Source organism: Bos indicus, chromosome 8, assembly GCF_029378745.1.
Source record: "Bos indicus isolate NIAB-ARS_2022 breed Sahiwal x Tharparkar chromosome 8, NIAB-ARS_B.indTharparkar_mat_pri_1.0, whole genome shotgun sequence".
Lineage (NCBI taxonomy): Eukaryota > Metazoa > Chordata > Mammalia > Artiodactyla > Bovidae > Bos > Bos indicus.
In genome coordinates this window covers 9,880,627-9,895,565 of record NC_091767.1, presented here as the reverse complement: position 1 = coordinate 9,895,565, position 14,939 = coordinate 9,880,627, and the positions used below count along the sequence as shown (strand labels likewise).

Sequence of the window (14,939 nt, the reverse complement as noted above, 5' to 3'; positions counted from 1 at the left end):
GTTCTTATTCCTTGGTTCCATGCTGACCCAGGTGTAGAACTCAGACCTACCCTGGATCTTTTTTTTTTCTTGGATTTTCCCCAAAATCACTCACACAAGGCATTTGTACATGTATCAGGTATTACTGAGGGCTTAGGGCATTTTATATCCTTAGCAACACAACAATGTAAAGCCCAATAATAGATATTTCTATTTTAAACATACTTGCAGTTTCCTGATCCCTGGAGCTCTCTCCCTAAGCTTGAACCTCCCACATTGTTGTTTGAGCCTCATCTCTCTTTACCGCCCCACCCACCCCATTTCATCTTCTCTTTGCTCTTTCAGTCCTCATGTTATTGGTCTCTCTCTTTTTTTCAAATGTAAATCTGTTTAGCTATCTCTTTGTTTCAGTTTTATTGTAAGGCTAGCTTTCCTCTTTCGTATTTCAGGTGTTCATATGAAGTACTTTCCTCAATTAGGCATTTTCTGCCCCTAAGAGGAGCCCTGGCATCAACTGCTGAAATATTAACTTTGCACCCCGGTGTTTATGTTGCTGTCGTTCAGCCTCCAAGTCATGTCTGACTCTTCGTGACACCGTGGACTGCAGCACGCCAGGGCACCCTGTCCCTCACCACCTCCTGGAGTTTGCCCAAGTTCATGTCCATTGAATCGGTGATGCCATCCACCAATATTTATCAGATCATATTTATAGATGGGTTTAAAAGTTGGAAGAGGGAATTTAGAAGAGATCCTGTCTGACCTGCCTTCTTAGTGCAGCGGGAAGCCCATCAGTCTCATAAAAGAGATTCTGTCTGTTGCTTCTGTTTTCTCTGTGAATAGAAGACATGCTCCTCTGCTGAGATAAGGATGGGCGTAGTTAGGATCTGACAGCCATGAAGAGGGATTCTGTCAATAGAAATTAACCAGATTTATAAAATATTATAAAATATTACATTTACATAGGACGATATTCCTTTAACTAAAGCCTGCAGACTTGTAAAACTGATTCCTTTGCTAGAGCTGGATTTTTCAGTTTACTGAGTACTCTGGTCAATATGAGAGAAGTAGAAAAAGCAACAGAGAAGGAAGAAGTCAATGTAAGCAAACTGAAGCCAGGATAATGGACATCATAGACCTCGCTAATCCTTTCTGTCTCCCAAGGTCCGTATGAATACACGTTAACTGTTGTGGCATTGCGCTGGGGCCAGAGACCTGTTCATCTTGCAGCCAAAAAAGGAGTTGCATGAGTTATTTATTGTTCCATAACATGATACCTCACACTTCGTCATTTAATACACAGCAATTTATTATATCTTACTGTCAGGGATTCAGCAGCTGCCTAGCTGGGCAGTTCTGGCTCAGGATCTTCCATGAGGCTGCACTCATCCAAAGGCTTGACTGGGGCTGGGGGGTCTGCTCCCAGTGCCACTCACCTGGCTGTGGGCAGGAAGCCTCAGTTCCCATCACAAGGACCTCTCTGTCGTGTGACTCGTGACATGGCAGCTGGCTTCTTGCAGAGGGAGGGATGGAAGAATGAGAGAGCAACCTCCTGGCAGCTGAACAGCCTTGTATGACTTAATCTCAGGAGTGACGTGCCATCACTTTTCCTGTGTTCTCTTGGCCATACAGACCACCCCTGGTAGCGTGTGGGAGGGGCCCACAAGGGTGTGAATACCGGGAGGCAGGGATCACTGAGGACGTACTGGAGGCCTGCTACCACAGGAGTCTTTCCACAAATGTTTTTAAGCGTGTCTGTGTGGGCTCATACTTAATTCATTTTTAAAACTGAGGTATAATTGCTTTACAGTGTTTTGTTTCTGCTGTACAACAAAGTGAATCAGCCATATGTGCACATACATGCCTCCTCCCTCTTGAACCTTCTTCCCGCCACCGTCCATCCCACCCCTCAGGTCATCACAGAGCGTGGAGCTGAGCTTCCTGTGCTCTGCAACAGCTTCCCACTGGCTGTCTGCTTTACACATGGTAGCTCTACGTATGTCGATGCCAATCTCCCAGGCCATTCCATCCCCTCCTCCCTCCCACTCCATGTCCACACATCCGTTCTCTACATCTGCGTCTCTATTCCTGCCCTGCAAATAGGTTCATCTCATGAAGGAGTATATTTAGTTAACTGACTTTTGGATTTACTGGACTAGTAAGATATAAAATAACTGGTAATGGTAGGGGGCAAAATAGGTATGTTTCAGTATTTTGTCACATGAGGAAGATAAAAAACTGCCATTTACCATTACTATAATTCCATAAAAATACCTTTTAACACAAAAAAAGGGAAAGGACATAATCACAAAGTGAAGGACAAATAAACTGTAAGAATAATAATAATTATTATTAGGTAATTAATTCAATAAAGTAAATTGAATAAACTTAGCTTTACTAAAAACTCAGTAACTTGCCTTTGCTTATCTCATTTAACTGTGGATTGATGAAAACTGCATTCTATTTACAAACTGTTAGTCAGAAACCACTGAGACACATAAAATGTCTTTAGAGATGACTATGAGAATCATGTAGAAACATATAGTCCATTCAAAGTAAGTGAAAACAGAAGAAATAGAAATGGTTAATACATAGAGATAGCAGTTTTATAAAATTGTGCTTATGAGCTGGAAGGAAGGCACAGAATTAGCAATTATTTAATTTACCAATTTTTGTGAGTTTTTTTGCTAATTCATGTTCCTACTGATATTTACTTATTATTTAAGTTAAATATGAAATATAAGGAAATATTGAGAATCTTTTCAACATAGTTAAATGTACATAAAAATAATACAAATGCATGTAGTATGTGAACTTTTAAAGGATTTTCATAATTAGCATATTTCACATGTGGTTAAAGTATTTTTGAATTATTTACATCACTTATGTCAGCCATCCTTTTTCTAAATAATCACCTCTTCACTTTATAAATAGGCTTTTTTTTATAACCTACATTAATGTAATGATGGGTTAGTACTTAAAGAACATCAAGTTTGTAACAAGAGGATGAAATATCGGACATACTCCGTTAGAGTTGAGTTTGGGTTTTAGTTTTGGCCTCCAGAATTGACGTATTTGTTGACATGTGGTCACACTTCCATCTGGTTCAATTTTTTGACCTGTGGTATAGCAGTTGCAAGGCTTCGGAGGCTTGGGTTGGGGAAGGGGTCAATGATTATTTTGTTCTGGGATTGACTGGGTCCACTCGCATCATGTTCTTACCATTTAGTGTGAGAATTCATATTTGGGAATATTTGAGAAAATAGTATTTCTCTTTAAAATCTTGTTGCAAACCTTCATGAATTGGTTTAAAATCTCCACATTTTTCTTTTGAAAATCTGCTTGGCAGAAACTACTGGGTTTTTTTTAATACCTAAATTCATATGTTATTTAAAAGTTAATATGTTTTTAAAGTTTTGAGCAAGATTACATTCAGAAATTGCACTTTCAATTTTGATTTTTCAGCCAGATTGTTCAAGTAAGAAGCTAATTGATTTTCTTTAAGTACTTCTAAGACACTTGGCTAATTTTCAGTTGGAATGCCTTGTTTACAGGAAGGATTTATAAGTGGAAGTAGTGAGCAGTTGATTTTTTGAATCTTTGTGTAGTGATAACTTTGGTATTAGGACCATCTTAGAGTCATGGAGCTGCCTACAGACATGACATTGGAACTCAGCCATCAGTGATTCAGCCTGACTTGTCTTTTTTTCTGCTTATAGATCTCATTACCTTAAGTTCTTCAACTAGGCATTCATGCCGTGCTGTGGCATGTTATGCTTAACTAGGCTCGTTTTCACTACTCATTGTCCTAATAGGGCATGTGTTAGGGGCCTGTATATTAGCCTTTGGGAACATCTGTAGCACTATTTGGAACTTTCAGGAGCAAGCTTAGGAAATTCTGATCGCATTTTGAGATACACTGAATGTTCAAAAGCTGTGCTGACAACATAAGCAGAGAGTAAAAACTCACAGGAGAGGGGGCTTCCCAGGTGGTCCAGTGGTTAAGACTCTGTGGTTCCAATGCATGGGGTGTGGGTTTGATCCCTGGTTGGGGAACTAAGACCCACTGTGGCCTCACAGCATGGTGAAAAAAAAGAAGAGAAAAAAAAAAAAAGGAAGAAGGGAACTTAAAGACAGATCTATTATATTTGAGGGACATGTGTGTGTGCTTAGTTGCTCAGTCATGTCTGACTCTTTGTGACCCCACTGACTGCAGCCTGCCAGGCTCCTCTCTCCATGGAATTTTCCAGGCAAGAATACTGGAGTGCATTGCCATTTCCTACTCCAATTTGAAGGACAGTAGCTGTTTTTTTTTTCCTTTGGCCATACAGCTTGTGGGATGTTCATTCCTGGACAAGAGATTGAACTCATGCCCCTTGCATTGGAAGTATGGAATCTTAACCATTGGACGGCTAGGAAAGTCTGGACAATAGCTGATTTTTAGAATGTTAATTGGTCATTACAGAGTACATGTCTTATGTAGATAACTAGTTTCATATCAGGCTAAGTTTCCTGATGTGAAACTAGTACAAAACTTTATTATATATTTAAAAAATTTTCATTGGAGTACAATTGATTTACAGTGTTGTGTTAGTTTCGGGCATACAGCAAAATGAATCAGTTATACATGTACTTGTATCCACTCTTTTTTTTAATCAATAGACTCTCTGCCCATATAGACTATTACAGAGTACTGAGTAGGGTTCCTTGTGCTATCCAGTAGGTTCTTATTAGCAAAACATTTTTCACAGCCACATGCAAGGTACTGAGGAAATGAATTAAATCCTCATTTTGATAATAATATGTGCTTTGTTTTGGAGCTCAGTTTAACTCAGTATTCTTACAACAAATTAGCCACAAACTGCTCAAACCATTCCTCCTTTTGCCAGATTATAAAACAAAAAACAAACAAACAAAAAAACCCAGCCTCCTTTAAAAGGTAACATCAAAGCAAGGACTTTTGGGTTGAGCTATTTAGCAGGCTAAAGAATGCCATCCATGGAGCCTCAGAAGATGACCTTTTGTCTTTCTGGCATTGATGGACCTTGGGACTCTAATCTAGAAATTGTCACGCATTGTTCTAAATATAAGCCACAAAACTGCTCAATCATATATATATATAGAAAAGATCTTGAGTGGTGGTTGTCAGCACTTTCTTCTAAAGTCAAAGCATTACAGAGAACAAGTTCTTATCTGACTTAAACTCACTGATAATTCCTGAATCATGCCATTTGAAGGTTGATGGGGATCACCAATGGCTTGGTTGTGATTTATCTAGAAGTCTTGCTGAGTGGATTGTGAGTCTGGCCATCATTGTGGGAAGTGACCACTGGCGTCTGCTTCCCTCTTAGGGAGTAACTTTAATCATTAATTTCCATAGGACTAAAATCCCCTTCTCCTGGGTATTAACATTTTGGGGAAACTAGGTAATCAGTGGGGACCTGCTGACAGAGCATTTTGCTGAAATTTTTAAACAATTTCCTGGTATAAGAACACAGTCTTACTTAGTATAATTTGTCACGTTATATGCATTTTATATTTCTCTGACACCTATAACTCAAACTGTAATTCCCTTGTGAAAAAAATAAGTGCTTACCATTCTTCTTCGGACAGCCAGTTTTTAAATCTTCTTTATCATTTCCCCATTTAAAACCAGATGCCTTAGTTAAATTGCAACATGCAATTCATGTTTACATTTTCAGCATTTCTCTCTCATTGCAATGCAGTTGATTTGTTAAGATTTCAGACTCCAGGATTAGACTGCTTGGATCCAAATCCTGCCAACACCACGGCTGTGTGATTTGGACAAGGGCTTCAGTTAGCTCATCTGAGAATGGGAATCATAATGGCACTGTGTAGGGTTGTTACAGGAACTAAATGAGATAATACATGCCACAAACAGAAACCTATTTAAACTAGTTTAAATAAGTAAGATTTCCTTTTTTGAAATCATAGGGCTACATGGGACTTCGCAGGTGGATCAGTGGTAAAGAATTCAAAGCAGGAGATGTGGATTTGATCCCTGGGTTGGGAAGATCCCCTGGAGACAGAAATGGCAACCCACTCCAGTATTCTTGCCTGGGAAATCTCATGGACAGAGAAACCTGGCGGGCCGCAGTCCATGGGGTCCAAAAGGGTCGGACATGACTGAGCGACTAAGCAGCAAGGCTACACGAGCAATCTGAGGGACACCCAGTGACAGGTGGGGCGCATGCGTACCAGAGCTGGTGCGTAAGCAGCCTCTGGGGCATCTCACTGCATCTCCCACAGGTTTGTTTTGCTTCCTTGTATCGTGTTGGCTCTTTTTTCTGCAGACCAGTTTTCTTGGTTTATCACCGTGCATATGTCCAGAAATTCTTTGCCCCAAATCTGTGCAGTTTATTGAATGAAGTACTTCATCACCTGATTCAGCTTCATGGGGTCAAGTTTCCAGGTCCAGTCAGCTGGGGCTGGAGGGGAGGTGGCTCTTCTGAAGATTGACGGATGGACAGGGTTTAGTGTCTCTGAGAAGGTGGTGGGGGTGGGCCCAGCCCAGCAATGATTGTCATCTCTAGCATAATCATAGTGACAATGTTCAAGGGTGACTAAAGCTTCTTGCCTTGATCATTACTTATTTTTTTTAAAACATTCAAAAGCAAAGGATAATATCCACATAGAAAAGGACACATATAATAATCATACAACTTGATGGATTTGGATAAACTGAACATACCTGTGGAACCACACCCAGCTCAAGAGATAGAACAAGCACCCACAGAGCCCTTTTTTTGCTCCCCTCCAGTCGCTACTCCTTTGGAGTAGATTAGTTTTGCCTGTTTTTTATACTTTCTATAAATGGGATCATAGCCTGTATATTTTCGTGTCCAGTTTCTCTTGCTTAACATTGAGACGTTCATCAATATTGTTGTGTATGTTTGCAAAGCATTCATGCTCATTGCTGTATTCCACGGTGTGAATCTGCTGTTTAGTCTGTCACTGCATATCTCTGTAGTTTATTTCTAGTGGTGCAGCCCTGGCTTTGTTGAACATGTACATGCTAGCACTGATCATTTTTACCACCAGAGGCTTATACAGGGTGTGGTGAATTATCGTCCATTACATGTAACTGGATTGATGATCTCTTACAGATGAATATTGTTATGCTTTCTCTCTGGTGATTACTCATCTTTTTAAGCTGTGACTTTCATGGTATGAGGGCAGGATCATGTTTTAGATATTTTGCATATATGAAAGAACTTTGCATACACTTTGATAAGTGCTCAGCTGTTTATTTTCTGATTTTTTAAAAAACCTTTTTTGTTTTATACTGGAGTATAGCTGATTAACAATGTTGTGATAGTTTCAGGTGTGCAGCAGAGTGCCTCAGCCATGTATATACATATATCCTTTCTCCCCAAACTCTTCTCCCATCCAGCTACCACATAACATAGGTATTTATTGATAGAATGAAAGAATGAACAAATGAATGAATGGTATATGCCTCCTTCTTTTCTGGGAACAAGTCCTATTTATAGGAGAAGCTCCATGTACTATATTTAGACAAGGCTGACCTGCTGCTTAGCCAAGGTTGATTGATCGAGGGGTGGACATGGGACCCAAGTGAGGCCAGTCATGTCTCTTCTGGAATTTAAAAGCTGGAACCAAAGAGAGTGGGCACTACTAAGTCCCTGTGACCATGCTCTGGAAAGCAGACTCATAGGCTCCTGCTGGTTGGTACCAAAGGCACACTCAATTCTGTTCTCTGACTCCTTGAAACGGATAAAAAGATCTACATATATGACTGTTAAATAGCAATGCAAAACTATTTTGATCAAGTTCCAAAGTGCAAAAATATACTGTAATAGGTATACAGTATGGACAGATCGGTGAAGACGAGCTTCATTGTGTGTCCTGTTGCCTTGGCTTTCTTGCTCGAGGGAGATCCTGTGAATGTAATTGTATTTCCTAAGTCAGAAATTGAAATGGTTAAGGCAGTAGTCCAGGAGAAGACTTGTGAGGACTTGAATCTGGGAATTAGGTGTGAGTAGAGATGGCAGACTGGTTCCAAATAGGAAAAGGAGTTCGTCAAGGCTGTATATTGTCACCCTGTTTATTTAACTTATATGCAGAGTACATCATGAGAAATGCTGGACTGGAAGAAACACAAACTGGAATCAAGATTGCCGGGAGAAATATCAATAACCTCAGGTATGCAGATGACACCACCCTTATGACAGAAAGTGAAGAGGAGCTCAAAAGCCTCTTGATGAAAGTGAAAGTGGAGAGTGAAAAAGTTGGCTTAAAGCTCAACATTCAGAAAACGAAGATCATGGCATCCGGTCCCACCACTTCATGGGAAATAGATGGGGAAACAGTGGAAACAGTATCAGACTTTATTGTTCTGGGCTCCAAAATCACTACAGATGGTGACTGCAGCCATGAAATTAAAAGACGCTTACTCCTTGGAAGGAAAGTTATGACCAGCCTAGATAGCATATTCAAAAGCAGAGACATTACTTTGCCAACAAAGGTTCGTCTAGTCAAGGCTATGGTTTTTCCTGTGGTCATGTATGGATGTGAGAGTTGGACTGTGAAGAAGGCTGAGCGCCGAAGAATTGATACTTTTGAACTGTGGTGTTGGAGAAGACTCTTGAGAGTCCCTTGGACTGCAAGGAGATCCAACCAGTCCATTCTGAAGGAGATCAGCCCTGGGATTTCTTTGGAAGGAATGATGCTGAAGCTGAAACTCCAGTACTTTGGCCACCTCATGCGAAGACTTGACTCATTGGAAAAGACTCTGATGCTGGGAGGGATTGGGGGCAGGAGGAGAAGGGGATGACAGAGGATGAGATGGCTGGATGGCATCACTGACTCGATGGACGTGAGTCTCAGTGAACTCGGGGAGTTGGTGATGGACGGGGAGGCCTGGGGTGCTGCGATTCATGGGGTCGCAAAGGGTCAGACAGGACTGAGCGACTGATCTGATCTGATCTGAGAGATGGTAGACCTCTTGCAGATCAAGGCTTTAAGCCTTGAAAATGGATTTCACATGCAGGTAAAGAGAGACGTTGAAGATGATGCCAGGGGAGTTCCCTGCTGGTCCAGTGGTTAGGACATGGTGCTTTTACTGATGTGCTGCTACTGCTGCTAAGTCACTTCAGTTGTGTCCGACTCTGTGCGACCCCATAGATGGCAGCCGATCAGCTCCCCCGTCCCTGGGATTCTCCAGGCAAGAACACTGGAGTGGGGTGCCATTGCCTTCTCTGATGTGAGCCAGGTTCAATCCCTGGTCGGGAAACTAAGATCCTGCAAGCCCCAAGGTGTAGCCAAAAAAAAAAAAAAGATGCCAGGTTTTGAATTTCTATTTTAGGTAAGAATGAGTGCATGTGTGCATGCTAAGTTGCTTTAGTCATGTCCGAGTCTTTGGGAACCAATAAATAAGGGGATTTGAGGAGAGTACACAGGGAAGGGATAAAGATGAGTTCAGTGTGGGAGGCATAAAGTTTAAGGGCCTGGCGAGACAGCCAGATTGTTCTGGTCCAGAATGTTGACTCTGGAGCTGGGGAGAGTTGGGAGTCGCATCTGTGATCACTTGGTGCCTCACTCTATGATCTTGGGCACCTTCTTTATTTAGCCTCTTTTCTTTTTAAAGATTTTTTTGTTGTGGACCATTTTTAAAGTCTTGAATTTGTTACTTCTGTTTTATGTTTTGGTTTTTTGGCTGAGAGGCATGTGGGATCTTAGCTCTCTGACCAAGGATCGAACCCATACCCCCTGCATTGGCAAAATCCTAGCCACTGAACCACCAGGGGAGGCATGATTTAGCCTCTTTACATGTCAGTTCCCTATCAGTAAGCTGATTTCACCCTGCAAGGATTGAAATGAGACAGTGCTTACAAAGGGTTAAGCATATTGCCTGGCAATTAAGTATTCATGAAATAGGTATTCACAGGATGGTGATGGTATGGTGATGTCTCGAGTGCAGTTGGAAAACAGACTGGGATGATGCAGTGAGGGATCTGCTTCAAGGTGGAGATGATGCTCAGAAGAGACAGTGGGGAGGAAAAGAAAGGAGCCCAGGGACTTCCTTGGTGTTCCTGTGGTTAAGATTCTGAGCTTCCTTTGCAGGAAGCATGGGTTGGATCCCTAATTAGGGAATTTCCATATGCCCTATAGTGCCCCTCCCCGCTGCCCAAAAAAAGCCCAAGTCATAACTAGTTAGTGAGATGAACTGTGTGAAAGGAAGAAATAGTGGAAGAGGAGAGACTTGTGAGATCCACAGGAGGCGGATGCTCAGGAGCACCTGGGGCTCCGGGGATGTAGAGACTTCACCACATTTTGGTTGCATATCCTTTTTCTGCCTAAATCTTGAACTGTTGTTGGAATCAAGGAAGTCGACATTTGGGGCAGCAATGTGTTAAGTCACTTAGGTGGAGAAGTTGTCTGGGCTGAGTCCTCCGGGAAGAAGCTACCTGCAGGTCCTCGCTTGTCCACGGGCACACGAACCAGCACCTGGTGATGAACCAGCACCTGAGGACCTGGCCCTGGCTTCTGTTGCGCCTCCTACCACACTGCCAGGCTTCTGCCTGCTGCCACAGACCTCTGGAGGAGAGTCAAGATGAACTGTTAAAAAATAAAAGGACAACTTTAGGCTACTCATATTTGGGCAACAGTTTTCCCTATTTTTATTTCTTGCCATGCTTTTGACTTTTAAAGCATTTTGATGTTTGCTTCCTTGCCTGCAGCCTTCTTGAACAAAACTGGCAAAAGCTAGAAAGGGGTTGTTTTTGCACATATATGATGGTGGTGAGACTTTGAAGGTTTGAGTTTGTTCTTTGTAATAAAGGGAAAAGAAGAGAGAAGTGTGTGGTGAAGGATGAGGAAGGAGATGTCGGGAAAGAGAGAAGAAAAGGGGGATCAGAAAAAGGAGGGGCTGATGGGTATGGAGAGAGGAAGTGTGCTCTCTGGAAAACAGGTTGCTAGGTTTTTAAGTTTTGTTTTGCGTATGGAATCCTTGGCCCAAACGGTCCCCTATGGGAAACATCAATCTTCAGGGTTTTGTCCGGCCTCTGGGCTCCCCCAAGAAGGGTGTGTGATGAAACAGGGCTGCTGTGAGTGGTCTCAGGGGGTTGAGCTCCTCTAAGATACAGACCACCCAAGCACCCGGATCCCAGCCAGCAGCTTCTTCGGGTCCTGGAGTGTTTCAGGTTCCCTGGACTAGAAGCCCCGCCTTTTGGAAATTAGAAACATGTTTTTAAAAAGTTGAAGCAAATTTGATCTTAGCTCATATTGCAGTTATAGATTTTAAATAATGACTTAAACTCATTCTTGAGTGACCAATAATGATCAGGTCTATCTTTCAGGATTGGTGGAGTTCCTTCTTTTTCTTGGGGATAGTTTTGGTCACCGCCTCCTGTACAATGTTGTGAACCTCCAGCCACTCTGTCTTCCACATCCAGCGTCCTTCGCCCACTCCCACCATTTTTCTCCGAAAAGTCTTGTCTTGACTTTGCAAGTGTGAAGGTTGACAAGTCTCTTAAGAGTTGTAGGATGTGTGCACTTTTCCATTCCGAGAGGTTGGCTCTTAAGTATTTCAAACGGCTTCGCCTTTTCCTCCCGGTTGTGGCTGATCACGCCAACACGACTGGACTAAGCCATTGTTTCTGCAAAGCCCCGGGATTTTTCCCCTAGGCATTCTTGCTGTCCGGCCTTTTCTTTGCTGTTAAATATTCAGTGTTTCCCAACTCCAGACCTTTTGGAGACCGTCAGCTCATTGAAGAAGGCCTTTTCTGTGGGGACGGCTTTAGTTTTAGACCTGAAGTTCAATGGCTGAGGCTCTGGAGTCGGAACGCGTTCCAGGATCGGCGGAGAGCTTTCGCTCTGCACCCCCTGGAGAGGTTTTTCGGAGAGTTGGGGCACTGGTAGAAGGCGGGTCTGACGGCCGAGAGAGGCAGGCCCGCGCTTCTTCCCCACGGGCGGCTCCCACAATCCCCGGCGCCGCCGCTCGCGGACCCTGGCGAGCCCGGCTGAGGGGTCCGAGGCCTCCGAGGCTTTTCGGACGCAGTCTGCGGAGCCGCGGAAGCCCTCGCCCCGCCCCTCCTGCCCCCGCCCCTCCACCCCCCGGACCCCAGGCTCGAGAGCGCTGGGGTTCGGCCATTTCCGGCGCTGCGCACTTCGGCAAGTTCCGCCGGCACAGGTCGGAAATGGCTGCTCGCCAGCAGGGGGAGCGGAGGATCCGGCGCGGCCTGGAAGGCGGGCTGCAGGCGGAGAGTGCGGCTTTTGGGAACCCGAGTCTCGCGCAGGCGGCAGCGGCTCGCCGCTGAACTGGAAGCCGGTAGGACTCCTGGCGGCGGCGGGAGCCCTGAGCAGCCGGGGCGGCGGCCCGGAAGAGGCTCGTGGTAGGGACCCCGGGGCCGGCCGCGAGAGCCGGGCACCGGGCTGGACCGGGTCTGGCTGCTCTGGGGTCGCGGGAGCCGGGGGGGAGGCTGCTGCCCTGCGTGGCGGGGGCGTGCAGCCTCGGAGTAGGCCTTCCTAAACGTCTCGGGGGCCCGGGAAAGGACCTCCGGGGCCTTAGCCACCAGCGAGGAGGGTAACCGGTAACGGGCCCCACCCTGGGGGTACAGGGAGCTCTAAACGCGACCTCCCCACCCCCACACGCCCCCTAGAGCCCCGGTTACCTCGCACCCACCTCCACCCCTTTTTCTAAAGGCTCAGCCTCAGCCATGCAGCCACTTCTGCACCCGAAAGTCCTCCCCCATCCTTTGCCCCCCTGTGTTTGTCCAGCGGCTTCTGTAGAGCATCTTCGGTCCACGAAGGGGCATCCGGACCTCCCCCCCTCCCCTTCTGAGCGCGCACACACTTCCACATCTGCTTTCCGCTGCATTCAGACACGGCCGCCTGCAGCTGCTCTTCCTTGGCCTCTTTTCACCCGGCTCACCTCCTTTCACGAGGAGCCCGCAATCAGAATAGCCACTTCCTGCCCAAGGAAGGGTCCAGGTGCTGCTCTTTTGTGCATCTGGGGCTCTGGTACCCAGGCTCTATAGTGATGGGCCTAGCGCTGCTCAGGCGGGAGAGGGGCTGCGGAGAGCGCGTCTACACGACTGAAATCTTAGCCGAGTTATCCCAGCGCGCGGCACGGTGCAGTGTGAATCCGAAGCCCTTCGGAAACCCGGCAGGGCTGCCAGACTGCAGAGAGGCTGTTTCTCTTCTCGACCGCTTGAGCCATTGTTAATCGTGGTTCTCAAAAGACTTGACTTTGGTGGATTCTTATCCCCTCTTTTCTTTTCAAAAATTCGAAAGGGCTTCATCAAGCCCCAAGTTCCACTCCTTCGGAGGAGGAGCAGACACTTGTCCTTTTTTCCCATATGTGATTTACTTAAGAAGTCTCAAGTAGTTCACCCTCCAGTTTAGGTAGCTTCATTTTTTGAAGGCTGGGCTTCCCAAGTGTTTTGTTGTCGTTGTTGTTGTTGTTTTTCATCTGTGCTTTGTGGTCACACAGACTGCATTTCCCCCGGTTTCGCTCAGCCAATGTCTTGCGCTCTGGTTCAGTTATTCTAACTGTACTGAGCGGCTGGGATGGTAACCTGGGAGATCCTGATAGTCTTTTGAGTGGAGCTCAGCGTTCTCAGCAAATTTTAGCAGGGGGACTTTAAAAGAAACAAGACCCATCTTCTTAAATTCTTCCTTGGTTCATTAAAAATACCGTCTCCTGTGGGAATTTCCTGTGGGGAGCCTGAGGAGTCAGAAGTAATCAGAAGTATGAGGGAACCTAGTCTGAGTGCTTTCTGGAAGAGGGTTAGAATTGTAGATCTTCAGAACACTGAAAACATAGTTTATTTAATACTTGAAGATGTAGCCGCTGCTCTGGGGGACATATCTACTAGATAAATGATTGACCAGTTTGAGTCTTCAAGTTCCCACCTCTCCCTCTATCAAAGGGGAGAAAACTCTGGCATTTAATGTTCTGCATGTAGTTGGAATCTTTTTGTCATTAGGCTTCAGAGCTTTAACCTGTGAAGAGAAAAGGCTTCCTGCAAACAGGATAGAGAGAAATGAGTCAGGGGTAGAGTTAAGCCTGAGAAGGAGGAGGTTGAATGGATGGCTTGAAGCCATGGGAAGAATGTTGTGGGGATTAGATAAGGAGCTGCCCTTTTCCTCAGGGCTTTAGGCTAGCTGTTGAGTGAAATCACTGAAGGGTGGTGCAGGAGTGGGGCCCAGGCTCAGTAAGCTGTGCCGAGTAGGAGGGTCCCTAACTGAGGCACTAACTGGAAAGGCTATCAGGATCTCCCAGGTTACCATCCCAGCCCCTCAGTACAGTTAGAATAACTGAACCAGAGCGCAGGACACTGGCTGAGCAAACCAGGGGTCATGCCCTCTGCATGCCCACAAGGCATAGATTTAAAAAAAACCAAAACAACATGGGAAGCCCAGCCTTCAAAATGAAGCTACCTAAACTGGAGGGAGAAATACTTAAGAATCTTCTTGCGTAAATCACATCTGGGACCTCACAGTGGTCCCCTGGAGGGAGGGTTGGAAATACTGCCTAAAGCAGGAGGAGATTCAGGTTATCAGGAGAAAAATGAAGGTTCCTTTGGATCATCTGTTGGTAGAGACGTGAATGTCTTTGCATATAATTACTTCAGAGTGAGGCAAGGAATATAAACCTTTCATAAAGCCGTAAACCCGTGCACTAATTTCTGCTGGATATTAAGTTTAGCTCAGAAAACTTCTGTTAACATATTTATCTCCACCCTGTTTTTCTTTCCCCTTAATTTTCGCAGCTATTTCTTTCGAAAACCTGTAATGATAGGGTAACTAAGAAGAAAGGATATTTCATGTATTTGTAGGTTCCTTGAAAATAGGGGCGCTCAGGCAGATGGAGTTCGAGAACTCAAGGGGAACGGGTAGACTCTCCAGTAAGCGTGATCTTTTCGTGCCTGACTGGTCCCATACTCCTTGTACACTTGGAGTTCTTCAGATCTCTT

At 44.8% G+C, this 14,939-nt stretch overlaps 1 protein-coding gene across 3 annotated transcripts in view; it reads left to right on the top strand.

Annotated features, from left to right (window-relative positions):
• The window catches only part of EXTL3 (exostosin like glycosyltransferase 3), a 131,801-nt gene that overhangs the window by 55,294 nt on the left and 61,568 nt on the right, over positions 1-14,939 (top strand). The window contains exon 1 of one of the 3 annotated variants that reach the window (XM_019965828.2): positions 12,113-12,289. The exons of 1 other annotated variant lie outside the window; for it this stretch is intronic. The gene's annotated coding sequence lies outside the window, so the exon portion shown is untranslated. Of the gene's footprint in view, positions 1-12,112; positions 12,354-14,939 lie in introns of those variants that run through there. One more of the 3 variants, XM_070794184.1, reaches the window with a different exon arrangement.